Below are 15,594 nucleotides of genomic sequence, written 5' to 3'. Positions count from 1 at the left end.
TTTTTACCACTACTTTGCCTCCTCCCCCATAGATGGACCTTCACCAGTTTTGGAATTGAGGTTTATTGGGTTCACGCGGAGATACATGCAAACTTGCAGTTTCACATTTTGTGTTTTGCAGTTTTTATGAGTATTTTTTTTTAAATTACATATAAGGGAAACAACACTTCATGTCCTAAGATAACCTTTCATTAATCATGAATTTACATACCTTCCGTCCAGCTAATTAGTAATTTAATTATAAATGTTTTTTTTTTTGCTATTGAACTTTAAGCTTTATTGAGTGTGTACAGCCACTGGAGTTTAATTGAAATCTCAAAAGTTATCTTTCCAGAGAAATTGGAGAAGCTGTCCTCGTTCCAGCCACGCAAACAAATCTTGACTGCTAGAAACGTTTTTTTTTGTTTTGTAAGTTGGTGTAATTAAATTATTTATAATTAACCATACAATAAAGCTCATTATACAGTTTCATAGTTTGATAAAATTTAATTTAATTTTCTACCACAGAAGATGTGTCCAAAGATTTGAGAATGACATCCTATATGTCTACAAAGAAACACAAATAACAACAGTAGCGCAGGTTCACCTGTGCTTGTTGACGGAATGACGGGAAGAGGGAGAAGATGAACTTTTCTAAATTCATCACACGAGTAAGAAAGAGCACATCTCTCAGTCCGTGCTGTGCAGGAAAAAGACCAACTACAAAACAGCAGCTTCATAAATTGCTCCTCAATTTGTTTCCTTTTGCTGTTAAACCTCGGCTTGGCTGTTTGAAAACTCTGATCACGCTCTAGACGTAACTGTTACGAGAACTGGTGTTCGCTGTGCTAATCAAGTTAACTAGCCCATTGAAATAGGACTCCACTGGAGGAAATGAAATATATTTCCTGATTGAATTTACCGATGCAATTTATTAAGTATCTGACTGAGAACACTGTGTCAGAGTCATTTTAAAAGACCCTTTCGACGAACAATAACCTCTCGAAAACTAACTCACGCAACACTAAAAGCAGCAGCAGCCAGTACTGGCAAATACATTAGGTCTACCACTTTGCACACATTTGCTTTGGCCCGTTTAAGCCAAATCAGTGCTGACAGGTTACGTTCCACTGTTGATGAGAGGGGAGGTCCTTAGGGGAAGTCAAATTAAGTGCAACCCCACTACCCACTATCACCACCCCTGATTTGCTATTGACATTTTAATGAGGCGTGAGGAGAAAAACGAGCTGAGAAGGACATCGTAACTGGCATATATACTATATTTACAATATGTTATTTTATTTCAGTCATGTTACTGAACGTATGTTTGTGTAAATATATAACGATATTTTAACCAAAACCTGGTGGGCGGGCTGTTTTGATGATGCGAGAATCTTACCGTGAAACAAATAGTGTCCAGGTAATGTAACACTAAATTGTTTAAACGTATTAATTAAAACACTTTAGGAGTAGGAGATTCATAAAGGTTATGTAATACTCAATTATTTAAACGTATTAATTAAAACACTTTAGTAGTAGGAGATTCATTAATAATGTCAAAAATATAAGGCTAATTTGTTCGGCTTTAATATACGTAGAAGATGGTAAAACTAAGAGAAGTATTCAAGACAATATACTAAGACATATACCAAGTTGAAAGTAATGTTAATTCTATGATTAATTCTTTCGTTCTCGCCAATAGTAAATGAATCGTATTATTAAAGTTTATTCTATCTTAAACGACAAGAAAATTAAAAAGTACATTACCTCACATACACGTTAAAATTTACTTATGTAACTTTGGAACGAGTTTGCTCCGCTTGGCGTCTTTGTTCTTTCGCTGATGTTCGTATGAAACCGATGTAGCAAGTACAAGTGTCATTAAATGACACAAAGGCTGTCGAAACTACTCAAAACAACAAATCATGCCCTCTAAGATAGCTATTATAAGAATACGTATTTGAAAACAAACGAGACAGAGAAGCATTTAATGCGCGTAGAGCAAACATAGGAAAACCAGGATTCAAAAAAAGATGTTTAAGCATTTTCCATAATAGCTTCAACGTTTTTCTCCCTTGAAAAAGACAAAACAAAATAAAAAAACAATATATCTTTGGACGCATGCGCAGAACTTGTTGAAACCAGCACATTTGATTGTCTCGACTTACATCGTGATGGTATTCAATAAGCCTAAGGCGTATTAGAACAGCCTTTCTCCAATGCTTTGCCAGCCATTATGTGGCTCATAAAGTCACATGGTCAACTTTAAGCAGACTAATCCTGTTCTTTTTAATTTTCCATATTGTTATCTGTTTCTAATAACATGACTCATTTGTTTTCCAGTTTTCAGAACATCTTTACCAAAAAAAGTTCATATGAAAAAATATTTCATTTCGGGTTTTTGTATCTCTAACGAGATGAAATTGTACTAGAGACACCAATAACCAAATCTACAAATTTAAAGACACTTTTTTATCTAAGACTTCTTTTCCAACATTTATTATCCCAGCTTCGGCCTCTTGAATTTAATTCATTCTATTCAGCAATACCGAATTATCTGAGTGAAATTTAAAGCACAGCAAAGAGGTTAACATTTTAGTATATAAGCAACAAATTGACACCAGAATATAACACGAACAATGTAGTCCCCAACCAATAACTCGGAGGTAAGTTGAAAACTTATAACGCATAATCTGTGGTTCGATCCGTGCGGTGAGCACAGCACAGATAGTTGATCATGCAGGTTGCTATTAGGAACAAGTGAAGTAAAGTGAACAATATATGTTATACGAATATACATGAAATATGCTAGAAGAATCAATGTTGTTAAAAAACTGCTTTGTTTGTTTCATGATCAATTTGCTTAACCATCTTTTCCTCCTTGCTCCTCAATTCTTTTAATTATTCAAACGTGATCTACTCTCGTTTGCAGGTTAGTGTACATAGTAAGATGGAACACATTAAATAACTTTGAATCAGCAAAAGAATTGAGATTTTTGAAAAGAAACGGGTGTGATATATATGCTGAATAACTATAGTTACATTTTAAAAATATTCAGTGTAAGAATATCTCAATAAACAACTGATCTGACGATATCTTTGCTGTCAATCTGATCTGAACACTAGATGGCGCGAATGCTCCGTATTTACTTGCTCTGACTGGATCAACGCTTATGCCACTGTTGGTTTCGAAACAGCTAAATAGTTGGTTGGTTGTGTGTAATTAAGCACAAAGCTACACAATGGGTTCTCTGTGCTCTGCCCACCACGGGTATCGAAACCCGGTTTCTAGCGTTATAAGTCCGCAGACATTCCACTGTGCTACTGGTGGATACAGCTAAATGATACATTACTGAAAGGCTTTCTAGGTGAAAAACTGGATGGAGTAAATGCCAAGAGCACTAAACGTTCAGCATTTGCACAAGTAAACTACTGGAATGTTGTATTGTACTGTCTTAGAATTTTCATGTATACACCTAAAAAGTGTATCGAATGTCTATATTTTATATTTTTTTCGGAGTATTTTCTCGCGCGGCCTGACATAGTTCCGAATGATTACGTCTTCTCCTTCTACAACAGTTATTTTCAAACAAGGTAGCCATGTTGTTTACCATTAATTAGCCGAACTGGTGGATATGTTTTTTCTAACGATTGTTCTTTGTCTAAAAATAGTTTAGTTTTAACTTACTTACGTAGTGTCATCAGTTTCGTTACTACATGCACTGTGTACCTTCTTTTTCCCAACTCATTCTATCGCGGCCCGGCATGGCCATGTGGTTAGGGCGCTCGACTCGCAATCTGTGGGTCGCGGGTTCGAATCCACGTCACACCAAATATGCTCGGCCTTTCAGCCGTGGGGGCGCTATAAAGTGACGGTCAATCCCACTATTCGTTGGTAAAAGAGTAGCCCAAGATTTACGGTGAGTGGTGATGACTAGCTGCCTTCCCTCTAGTCTTACACTGCTAAATTAGGGATGGCTAGCGCAGATAGCCCTCGTGTAGCTTTGCGCGAAATTCAAAACAAACAAACTTTCCATCTTTGAAATTAAGCTACATACAGCAAGCATTTTAAAGTTCCTTTAAAGGTTCAAAAAGGCAGTATTTGAAATTTTAGTAATTTATCCAAACATTTCTTATTTTTAAAACCCACATAACTACACAACATAAACAGAGAGTTCTTTTCGAACAAAAGCAATTAGACGATTTTTTTTTCAATTACTAGAGAATTTACGTGTGACTGCAAAACATTGGAGGTACATAAGACATTGTTCGGTAAAAATCGCAGGGAAATACAAAAAAAACAACAAAACTGAGATCACGCAATGCGACTGTGGTGTGGAGCGCCGGGAAAAAACGCTCGATTTATCTCACAGAATACTTCTATCTTCCTCCTCCAATCACATCTTCTTCCTCCTTCTTCTTTAGTTTGTATCTCTCCACATGCTTTAAAATGAATCAGCTCGCATTTTTGTCAAGCTTCACGAAATCAGAATAGAAAGGGACAAGTTCGGTTCATCACAGTTTCAAACAACAGATTTCTATGGCGAAACTGACAAAGTCACCTATAGACCGTACGTAATATGTAACAATTTGTTCCCGATATTCATCAACGTCGAGATCTATGTAACAAAAAAGTGAAGCGATTTGGGAATTCTGATGCACGCATGTTTCTTTATCTATCCATCCAATCATTTTTACCATCGATGTGATATCGAGATACCGACTTATACTAGTTAAGATAAATTTACTAATTAAGTGCTTTAATATGCATGAACACATTGTTTATTTAATATTGAATTAAAGGTTGCACAAATTGATAGAAATACATTTTTTTTTTCGAAGCTTGGATTACATGGATATTTTGCTCTTATCTGTTTCAGGTCCATCTTGTGAAAACGCGCGGATGTATTTTATGCTCTTTTTTTTTACAATACTTTAGCTTTTTTGTTATCCTTTGAACTTTCAAAGAATGACGCATTAACGTTGATTAAGGAGTTTTGCTTTCTTACCTACTATTACACATTCACCTATTTTTCACTTCAACGTGTATGTTTACATTTCGTTTCGTGTATGTCAGGGGAAACGATTAAGCAACTGTTGTTAAGTACGTTTAGAATATATTCTAGTATTTTGTTTTAAAACATCTTAAAGCCTCTTCGCACTCTTGGAAATTTCAACGTCATTTGTTTTTAAACGTAGTATATATATATATTCAAGTATAACGATAAGACAGAAATTACCAGTTTCTTTTCAGAAATAGATTGAGGTATTTCCGTGGTGTGACGTTTACTACAAAATGTTATGAGATACGTGCAAATTTCCGCCATTTGGCTTTGAAAAAAAAAACGTGGTGTTTGCAAATATTGTTATTCATTTAATATATATATATTGACAAGTAAATTATATATTTTCCAGTTAATCTTAACTTCCAAAAAAAGTTCCCGGGAAAATGTTGTCGATGTTTTTTTTTATTTGGTTCTACTCACATTAAGCGTGATGAGGCGTGGTAAAAACCCATGCGGCAACCCTCATATACCCCATCATAATCTTTCTGGTGTCTTCAACTGTCATTTGTGAGCTATATTTACTTTACGCAACCCCAGCGCAGCACCCCACAGTGGTCATCAAATTAGAGAATTCCGCAGTGGCCAAATTACTTCGGCGTGATGACCGACATTAACACCCCCTCTGTCCAAAATGATCAATAATAGACAATGTCATCATTACTGAAGATCTCTCCACTCTTAGCGCCGAGTCTCTCATTTTTGTTACACGTTCCGAAAAACGACACGACCCTCCCCCCTCGTATTTGTCATTGCATAAAGTTCGTCCCTAACATCACATTTGGTGAATGAAGCAAATTGTAAGGAACATTTGTCTGACGAGTGACAGGTATTATCATTTTCTTCAACTGCATGGAAACAGTTTATTCTCTAACCGTTTCTCTCTTTGAGACAGCGGGACTTACAATGCTAAAATTTCGGGTTCGATTCTCTGCCGTGGACACAGCTCAATGTGGCTTTGCTCTAAAACAAACAAAAAAATCTCTCTCTTTTTTTCAAAACAGATGAATTTATATAAAACGAAAAAAGTATTCTATATCTGATTATGTATGTTTTTTCTGTGTTTTTAGATTACGTGTGCCGAACATAACATGTTTTTAATTATTTAAATTAATGATCATTTTCAGATGTAAAGTTAAACTAGCAAACATGAAGTTTGATTTGCTTCAGAATGTTCACGCAAAGAAACACAGAGGGATTTTGTGCATATAGCGGTCTCTAATTTTGAACTAATAGAAGGAAGTTAGCTAGTCAACAGTACCGACCGCTATCTCTTGAGCTGCACTTATCTGACCGAATAGTAGGTTTGATCGTCACTCCTATAATGCACCAAACAGCCTTAAACTGCGTGTTAACGTGTATACAAACCTACCCTTCCACTATAATGCGTGCCACGTATGCACAAACTTATCTCTGCACAATCACGCATGTTAGCATATATACAAACCTACCTCTGTACTATTCTAAAATTATGCATGCTAGCAAATATATATACAAATCTACGCCTGCACTATCATGGGTGCTAGCATACATACAAACCTATACCTGTACTATCATGGGTGCTAGCATATATACAAACCTACGCCTGCACTATCATGGGTGCTTGCATATATACAAGCCTACATCTGATCTATCATGGGTGCTAGCATATATACAAACCTATACCTGTACTATCATGGGTGCTAGCATACATACAAACCTATACCTGTACTATCATGGGTGCTAGCATATATACAAACCTATACCTGTACTATCATGGGTGCTAGCATATATACAAACCTACGCCTGCACTATCATGGGTGCTAGCATATATACAAATCTACGCCTGCACTATCATGGGCGCTAGCATATATACAAATCTACGCCTGCACTATCATGGGTGCTAGCATACATACAAACCTACGCCTGCACTATCATGGGTGCTAGCATATATACAAACCTACGCCTGTACTATCATAGGTGTTAGCATACATACAAACCTATACCTGCACTATCATGGGTGCTAGCATACATACAAACCTATACCTGCACTATCATGGGTGCTAGCATACATACAAACCTATACCTACACTATCATGGGTGCTTGCATATATACAAGCCTACATTTGAACTATCATTGCTGCTATAATATATACAAACTTGCAACTGCACTATCATAGCTGTTATAATATATACAAACCTACACCTGCACTATCATAGCTGCTATAATATATACAAACCTACACGTGCACTATCATAGCTGCTATAATATATACAAACCTACACGTGCACTATCATAGCTGCTATAATACATACAAACCTACACCTGCACTATCATAGCTGCTATAATATATACAAACCTACACGTGCACTATCATAGCTGCTATAATATATACAAACCTACACGTGCACTATCATTGCTGCTATAATATATACAAACTTGCAACTGCACTATCATAGCTGTTATAATATATACAAACTTGCAACTGCACTATCATAGCTGTTATAATATATACAAACCTACACCTGCACTATCATAGCTGCTATAATATATACAAACCTACACCTGCACTATCATAGCTGCTATGATATATACAAACCTACACCTGCACTATCATGGCTGCTATAATACATACAAATCTACCCTTGCACTATCATAGCTGCTATAATACATACAAATCTACCCTTGCACTATCATAGCTGCTATAATACATACAAATCTACCCTTGCACTATCATAGCTGCTATAATACATACAAATCTACCCTTGCACTATCATAGCTGCTATAATACATACAAATCTACCCTTGTACTATCATGGCTGCTATAATACATACAAATCTACCCTTGCACTATCATAGCTGCTATAATATATACAAACCTACACCTGCACTATCATAGCTGCTATGATATATACAAACCTACACCTGCACTATCATGGCTGCTATAATACATACAAATCTACCCTTGCACTATCATGCGTGCTAGCATACATACAAGCCTACATCCGCACTAACATGGGTGTTTATTACAGAGCAACCTTTGTTAAATGTTTGTCTCAGACCTTGGTATAACTATTAAATGTCCTTAGTTCTGGAGTTTGAAGCAAATAAGACTCTGGGCATTTTTGTTAATGACTTAATAGAATTATATAATGTATAATTCATTAACAGACGACACTGAAAGAAAATTTGTTACTAACCATTTACTCCTAGAGAAGAAAGTATGGAAGTGCCATCTCGTGGTTGAATGAGAAAGGGAAAATAATTCCACAAAAGACAACCCAATAAATTCTAACAGAAGTTAAAATCATTATTTCTATAAGTTAATCTGAGAAAATAACTCTCAAAATATATAGAACACTTAATCATGTATCATGAGTAATGCCCTTTAGGGTATATTGGAATATAGCGAGCATGTTTGTAACTTATAATTATATAATTGAATCAGAAACATTATCTTAACAGAGAAAGCATGCGGGAAACAAGAACCAGCTCGGAACTGCAGTTTCGTCGATATTCGTCCTATTCATGAACTTAACAGAACTGAATGCTCCTGGGTTGAATTACTAAACCTAGTGTTTCAGGTCTTTTGCAACAACAACAAAAAGAAGCAAATACAATTCGAAAAAGTAAAATCTGCAACATTTTTGCTAGATATTTGTACGTCAGGTGTTAGAGAGTATTTATTGAATTTTGAGTTTTTCGAACAGGTTAAAATGATAAGTAATTCAGTACTATTTTGATTGAGGAAAGTAAGTGTATGGTGGATGTTTTAATTTTCAGTAAACTTCTTTGACAATGACATATTTTAAAGCAGTCCGGTCATATCATTGAACGAAAATTAAATCTTGACATTGCAAGAAAAGCAAATATGTTTTATTTTCATAATCGAAAAAAGTTTTCGCCATATAAAATAATTAGAAGGAAATTTAAAGACCGACAAGCATGGCTTTCTCGAATTTCAAGTTTGACGTATTGAGTAGTAGATAAAATATAGTCGTACAGTGTGCGGTGTAGTAGTTATTTAGTTGAAGTTCTGTCGACCAGAAAAACGATCAAAAAGTGTACAAAGAGTTAATCAAATTTGACAGTGAAAGTTGACATTTACTACAATAAACCAATGCTCAGTAAGTAAAGCAGACGATAGTTTGAGAGTAAATATTCAGTATAACAATTTCAACCAAGGTTCAGTAATCAAAGTGAACAATGGTTTACGAATAGAGACTCACTGTAATAATTTAAACCATGGCTCAGTAAGTAAAACAGACGATAGTTTGAGAGTAAATATTCAGTATAACAATTTAAACCAAGGTTCAGTAACCCAAGTGAACAATGGTTTACGAATAGAGACTCACTGTAACAATTTAAACCATGGCTCAGTAAGTAAAGCAGACGATAGTTTGAGAGTAAATATTCAGTATAACAATTTAAACCAAAGTTCAGTAACCAAAGTGAACAATGGTTTACGAATAGAGACTCACTGTAACAATTTAAACCATGGCTCAGTAAGTAAAGCAGACGATGGTTTGAGAATAAAGATTTAGTATAATAATTGAAACCATGGTTCAGTAATGACTTTCTAAAGTTTGCAACTATCAAAAGTTAAAAGTTGTATAAGTCATTTCAGTAAGATTCGTCCTTTAATATAAATCTAGGTCTGAACAGCTGGTAAAATACACCAAGCAAGCCTACTACGTGAAACGTACAGTAAGCTTTATTTTACCATTCCTTTTATATTTAACATACAACCGATCACTAGGCTGATTCTAAAATTCCCCTAAAAATGTACTTGGGATTTTGTGGTGTATTGGTCTTATGTAGCTACTGTAGATAAAATGAAATAAAAATGACTAATATAATTTTCACAGAATAAAGAATGAAGTTTGTATTTTATAAATCTTATTGGAAAATACACCAAACATCACATAATGTACATAATTGAAATAAAAAGAATTAAAAGAAAATTTTTTTAACCTTTATTATCATCATCTTGCCATATCATCAATATGCTGGAGTACAACAGTGTCAGGACCATCTCAGGTGGCAATATAATCGCACTGTACTTTCGCTTCTTGGGTTTAAATTCTATTTATCTACAGTTATCTTTCTTCTTTGAATGCTGCTATTCGCCCTAATTTCAATTTTGAAAAGCTTTAACATTTTGTTATTTAAAATAACGACAATGCTTACGGTCCAACTTCAAAATCAATTAAACTTTGTTTTTGCGGTCTATAATAACTGACTACGTTTACCATTGATTGTTATCTCATACAGAAGGAACACCTTAATTAAATAAAACATCTTTGACAGCTGATTGAAAAGTCTGAAAGACACAGCATTAACATTCGGAAACTATATATATAGCATACGAAAAGTCTAGAAGACACAATATTAACATTCCGAAACTTTACGTCTTCAGAACATATAGTGTACGAAAATTTCTGAAAGACACGATATTAATGTTTCGAAACTTTACGTCTTCAGAACGTATAGTGTACGAAAATTTCTGAAAAACACAATATTAATGTTTCGAAACTTTACATTTTCAGGATATACAGCATATCTATATTCTTTAAAACGAATTCATTGATCATGATGAGAGGATGACAAGAATTATTGAATTTCTTTAACGAATGGGCCCAGACTGCATAAAGTGCCTTGACACCTAGCGGCTCACGATAATCACCGATAGCTTTTTTCATGAAAAAGTTAGGACTGAAAGACTGTAATAAAGGGTAGCATAACCACAACGTACTTGTAGTTTCATCAAGTTTCTGAACATTGAAGATGCGACATTAAACACAATTAAAATAAATGAATTGGTAAATATATGTTCATCATTATTAAAAAAAAAACATTTTTTGTTCGCATAGATAAAGATGTCAGTGATGATATGCTTATCTTCAAATTTAGCAATACAACACCAGGAGGTGTTAGCTTTAATTTTTAGTTGGACTGTTTGTCTTTTCACTTTAAAGAATACTTCGAAATTTAAAGAATTTTGTGAAATATGGCATAAGTTTGGAACATAATAGTAATAATGCTTTCCCTTGTTCTTAAAAACCCCTTTCGTTTCCTTTCTATTTAGGCCCGGCATGGCCAGGTGGTTAGGGCGCTCACACCAAACATTCTCGCCCTTTCAGCCGTGGGGGCGTTATAATGTTACAGACAATCCCACTATTCGTTGATAAAAGAGTAGCCCAAGAGTTGGCGGTGGGTGGTGATGACTAGCTATATTCCCTCTAGTCTTATACTGCTAAATTAGGGACGGCTAGCGCAGATAGCCCTCGTGTAGCTTTGCGCGAAATTCAAAAGAAACAAACAATCGTTTCTGTTTTTGTTTTTTTTTACTTGAAACTAATGTGTATGCCAGTTACTGTATGGTTTTTACTGGAATATTCAGCGACTGACTCGACTTTTCTGGTGTTGCTAGAAGATTTATGGTTGTCCATACGTTTACTTCTTGTAGTTTTAGTTTGTCCAACATACTGGAAGTTACAACTTGAATATCACTTTTAACAAGATAGTTTATACATCTTGGTTCTATTTATAAGTAAAGTGCTCAAGAGACTTCACAACCTTTCAAGTTGCGTATTTTCTGTTTTTGTAGAGAGTGCTTCCCACAGGCTAAGGATAAAGAAAGAAACAATGTGAATTTCAGGAAAGATACCGCTTTTCACAAGTGGAGGAATCAACAAAGAAACAGTGTGAACTTCAGGAAAGATACGGCTTCTCACAAGTGGAGAAATCAACAAAGAAACAGTGTGAACTTCAGGAAAGATACGGCTTCTCACAAGTGGAGAAATCAACAAAGAAACAGTGTGAACTTCAGGAAAGATACGGCTTCTCACAAGCGGGGGGAAACAACAAGGAAACAGTGTGAACTTCGGGAAATATACGGCTTCTCACAATAGGAGGAATCAACAAAGAAACAGTGTGAACTTCAGAAAATATACGGCTTCTCACAAGTGGAGGAATAAACAAAGAAACAGTGTGAACTTCAGGAAAGATACGGCTTCTCACAAGCGGGGGAATCAACAAGGAAACAGTGTGAACTTCAGGAAAGGTACCGCTTCTCACAAGCGGAATAATCAACAAGGAAACAGTGTGAATTTCAGGAAAGAAACTGCATCTCATAAGCGGAGTAACCAACAAAGAAACAGTGTGAACTTCAGGAAAGGTACCGCTTCTCACAAGCGGAATAATCAACAAGGAAACAGTGTGAATTTCAGGAAAGAAACTGCATCTCATAAGCGGGGTAACCAACAAAGAAACAGTGTGAACTTCAACCAAAATTAAATTATCTAATCTTAAGGGATTTTCCATAACCAAAATGCGGCAAAAATATTTTAACAGCTCCCATCATCTCCATACAGCCGTCATTTCCTTCCATTTATTCAATTGACCTATCCTACGGTCTTCAGATACACCGTAGTGATAATTTAAGTATCTTTATGTAAATGTAATATATATATATATATATATACACGTATCACAAATAAAGTATATAATATTAATATATTTGATACAGAAGCACTTTAATAGCCGGAACAACAACGAAAATAACCAACCTATAATTCCCTGATTTGTCTTTGATCAAATCTTCTTCACCTAATTTAAAAATAAACTGTCCTTTTCTTCCAATATTCTACTTACCACAATCTACCCTTCACTTCTATTTAGATTGTTTCCAACTGTTACTAAAAATTAAGTTTTTATTCAGTATTGTTAATTTTTTGCGAAGGATTTCTGTAGTATTTTACGAAGTACGACTTGCATTCAAAAACTCCATCGATACGATCTGTTTTACTAGCCTTGATGTGATCAGTTTACTAAACCTACAGAGCCATATTTTTACTGACCTTAATGTGTTAAGTTTACTAAATCTACAAAGTCTTATTTTACCATTGGTCTTACTGGATATTTTTTATTGGCCTTAGTGTGGTCAGTTTACTATATCTACCAGATGTCGAGTCCTGATGGGTTTCGCAGGATATAAAAAGAGGATTCAGCCTTCCTATAAGTCCACTGAAATGACAATCCCTTTGCACAGTTCTGTATGCCTTGCTATATTTTTTTTCAGAAATGTTTTTCAGTTTGATTCATTTTAGTGGAGAGGCACATTTTCAAGTTGCTTTTATACTTCCAGGCCTAAAAACACATATACATAGCAGTAAGAATATTTAACATGTTATTCTTCATGTGGTTCAGCACATAATATTTCAAAGCGATTTTTACCCCCATTTATTGTTTGCATGATGATTTAAAATAATTATTTTTTGGTGACGTAACGACCTTCATCAATTTATGGTAATTTGGAGACCACGTTTCGAACACTTAATACTGGATCTTACAGTTTTAAACGTCGATTTAAAGCTACCACAAATGGATTAAATTTTTTATATCATTCATAATTAATCCATGATAATTTGTTCTTGGGATAGGGATTAATAACAGTTATTATTTTCAATTTAATTCCAGATACGGTGATTTGTTCAGTATCACTGCAAAACAGTTACGATTCGTGCAAAATACATGGGACTCTTAGGAATTAGGTTTGGGATTTTGTACATGTACCAATAGTTAGTCATATGTACTCTAAGTTGATAGGTACTTATAGCAAAACATTGGTCGAACTTACTATATACTTATATTAAACTTGGGAACATGACATCAGTACTTGTTTTGATTTTTCTGTTTGGTTTTCCTTTTTTGTTTCTGATCTTTTGGAATTGCTTTGTGATCGTCAGATATCTCAAAGAAAACAAACTTATGCCAGCATGCACGATTCTTTGAAACCAGCATAATCTGTTTTGCTTCACAGTTCTTCTTCTGTGAACTTCTGTTACACAACTAACGTCTGGATTCCTTCATGTTTTCGACAGAATCTATTGTGACGATGTCTTACCCAGATGTATGTTTCTTGCTACGTTGTGTAGCTCACTTGTTGGGAAGAGATGAAGAGGAGGGAAGAAGAACTTGAACTAATTTTATAACTTAAAGGGTTGTATTTTTTATTGAATCATTACCTAAATATCTGGATTAATTACAACAAAGTAACCTACAGCAGAAGTATATTCCACAGCGTTGTAGAACATAGAAATATATAAGTGTATAAACTTAAAGAATATTTGGAGTAGTCCACGTAATCAGAGTACATATAATAAAGAAGATTTGGAGTAGTCCACGTAATCCGAGTACATATAATAAAGAATATTTGGAGTAGTCCACGTAATAAGAGTACATATAATATAGGATGAGGAGGAAGTGGAGTAACCCACATAAGCATAGAATATAAACTTAAGTAGGATTTAGCGTAGCCCTCATACCCATAGTACACATATTGAAGGAGGATTTAGAATAATTTACATAGGCATGGTATATACGCTTAAGAAGAACTTGGAGTAGTCCACATAATCGTAGAGCATAGTATATGAGCTTACGGAATATTTGTAGCAACCCCCCTAAGCATAGCACATAAAATTAAGGACAATGTGGAATAGTAGCTAATGTTACCATAGTATACAGACCTAAAGAGGATTTGGAGTAGCAAACATAACTGTACCAAATAAAAAGATAACTGGAAGTAGATCCAATATCTGAAGGACATATAGGAAAAAAATGGAAGTAACTCCCATGTGTACAATACACATAAGGGTAATTTTATGCCCAGTTCATATCTATCATGCTTATAGAAGAAATTAAGAATAGCTATACAACATATTTTTACGTTTAAGATAGTATCTAATGTCTATAAAAACGTGCAGATATACTTATAAGGGAAAATGGGAGTAGATATACTATTCATAGTACACCGAAAAAAAAATCATAATCCGCCATGTTAATAGAGATTTAGAGGTAGACTAATTATATAAGTTAAGTACGAGAACATTTAGGCAGTATATTACACATTTGAAAAATTGGGTATCGTCATTATTCATAACGGATATATGAAAATTAGGATTAGCTCTATATATTATAAATAGTTCCTACAGTATAAAAATAAATTAATGACAGTGATAAGTACATTTAGTACGTATGTTAGTATATAAACATTTTTAATTAAAGCATTTGTAATTATTGGAATAGTTTTATACAGATAAATGAATTCCGTTCATTGTGACGAGAGGCCAGTATTTTATACAAATTACTGCACAACTTTGAACCAAGTGCATATCTATTGTTATATTAAATATTAGAATAACTTACCTGGCAAGTATCAACAAATGATGTTCATACTGTACAAAGAAGCTACTGTTATCGACTATATAACAACCTACAATATTGAAATTTATAAGTATTTTGAAACTGTATATTGGAAAATGCTTCGTTTTATGATAAACGTTTCGTAAATTAATTGTTAGGTCATCTTAGTCCTAAAGTACCTCCGTACCTTAATTCACGATCACGACAATTATGGGTTTGGAGCTTAAGAACAAAAAATATGATAAATTTCCGAGCTGCAGGTGATCTCCACTAATATACATCATTAATTATACTCATCACGAAATCTTCTCTAGCTGTTTCCCTTGTTTCTCGGTGCATATTATTCGATATTCTAGTGGATTTTTG

General features: G+C 34.6%; 1 long non-coding RNA gene across 1 annotated transcript in view; it reads left to right on the top strand.

Moving 5' to 3' along the window:
• LOC111087067 overlaps window positions 1-12,270 on the top strand; it is a 65,772-nt gene extending 53,502 nt beyond the window's left edge. The window contains exon 2 of the long non-coding RNA XR_002611791.1: window positions 11,633-12,270. This is a non-coding gene — a long non-coding RNA (uncharacterized LOC111087067). The remainder of the gene's footprint in view (window positions 1-11,632) is intronic.
• The last annotated feature ends 3,324 nt before the right edge of the window (window positions 12,271-15,594 follow it).

The sequence above is a fragment of the Limulus polyphemus genome, unplaced genomic scaffold, assembly GCF_000517525.1.
Source record: "Limulus polyphemus unplaced genomic scaffold, Limulus_polyphemus-2.1.2 Scaffold58, whole genome shotgun sequence".
In the NCBI taxonomy this organism is placed as follows: domain Eukaryota; kingdom Metazoa; phylum Arthropoda; class Merostomata; order Xiphosura; family Limulidae; genus Limulus; species Limulus polyphemus.
Note: the sequence above shows the minus strand (reverse complement) of the source record. Positions and strands in the feature narration are given on the sequence as shown.